The sequence below is a fragment of the Carlito syrichta genome, unplaced genomic scaffold, assembly GCF_000164805.1.
Source record: "Carlito syrichta isolate Samal-C Ts95f unplaced genomic scaffold, Tarsius_syrichta-2.0.1 Scaffold308903, whole genome shotgun sequence".
Classification (NCBI taxonomy): domain Eukaryota; kingdom Metazoa; phylum Chordata; class Mammalia; order Primates; family Tarsiidae; genus Carlito; species Carlito syrichta.
Genome location: NW_007252999.1, coordinates 282138 through 283828, shown reverse-complemented (window position 1 = coordinate 283828; position 1691 = coordinate 282138).

Genomic DNA, 1691 nt, shown 5'->3' with positions numbered 1-1691 from the left:
GGCTGTGGTGGCCGGGAGTGGCCACTGCACTCCAGTCTGAGCAACAGAGTGAGACTCCAATTCAAAAAGAAAAAAAAAAGAAAAAGAAAAAGAATAAAAGACATGCAATAATAAAACATTTAGCATCTTCATTTTTAAGTAAACAATAGATACTTGATGATTCTTAGGGAAAACAGTACTGTTTTGTTTTGTTTAGAGTAGGAGTTTCACTCAGTCGCCCAGGCTAGATGCAGTGGCACTCCCATGGCTACAGCAGCCTCGACCTGCTGGGCTCAAATGATCCTTCCCCCTCAGCCTTCCGAGTAACTGGAACTACAAGCATGCACAACCATGCCTGGAAAATTTTTTGATTATTGTAGACACCAGTTCTTACCAAGTTGCCCAGACCGGTCTTGAACCCCTGGGCTCAGGCAATCCTTTTTCTTAGTCTTCCAAAGTGCTGAGATTACAGACGTAAGCCACAGGGCCTGGCCCAATTTTTTTTTTTTTTTTTTTGAGTTGGAGTGTCACTCGGTTGCCCAGACTGGAGTGCAGTGGCTGCTCCTGGCCACCGCAGCCTCATCTGCTGGGCTCCAGCGCTCCTTCCGACTCAGCTTTCTGGGTAGGTGGAATTACAGGCATGCGCTACCACGCCCGGTTGATTTTTTTTTGATTTATTGTAGAGATAAGGTCTCACTGCCCAGGCGGGTCTCGAATCCGCGGGCTCAGGCAATCCACTCATCTCAGCCTCCCAAAGGCGCTGGATTACAGGCTGAGCCACCGAGCCCGGCAATTCTTGAATTTTTAATTTTTTTGTAGAGATAAGGTCTTGCTATGTTTCCCAGTCTGGTTTCTTTCTTCCTTTCTTTTCTTTTTTTTTTTTTTTTTAGTTGGAGTCTCACTCTGTCACCCTGACTAGAGTGCAGTGGCCGCTCCCGGCCACCACAGCCTCGATCTGCTGGGCTCCGGCAATCCTTCCGCCTCAGCCTTCCAAGTAGCCAGAATTACAGGCACACACTACCACGCCCGGCTGATTTTTTGATTTATTGTAGAGTTGAGGTCTCGCCAAGTTGCCCAGGCGGGTCTCAAACCTGCGGGCTCAGGCAATCCACTCACCTCAGCCTCCCAAAGCGCGGGATTACAGGCTGAGCCACCGAGCCCGGCTTTTTTTGATTTATTGTAAAGATGAGGTCTTTCTAAATCGCCTAGGCTGGTCTCAAATCTGAGGGCTCAGGCAATCCTCTCACCTCTGCTTCCCAAAATGCTGGGATTATAGGCATGAGCCGCTGCTCCAGGCCTTTCTTTCCTTTTATCACTGTCTAATAGTCTAGGGATGACCAGTTTAAAATGAATGAACAGCATCTCACTGTTATTAACACAAAATGCTATTCCTATGAGTTGAATAATATGCATGATTGTATTAGGTATTACATAAAATTGCTTATAAGATTTCTGCCCTCTAGCAGTTTAAAATAGGCAACAAGAGCCGGGCTCTGTGGCTCAGCCTGTAATCCCACGCCTTTGGGAGGTTGAGGTGAGTGGACTGCCTGAGCCTGCAGGCTTGAGACCCGCCTGGTCAGTGAGACCTCATCTCTACAATAAACCAAAATATCAGCCGGGCGTGGTAGCGCATGCCTGTAATTCCGGTTACTCGGAAGGATCGCCGGAGCCCTGCAGGTCGAGGCTGCGGTGGCCGGGAGCAGCCACTGCAC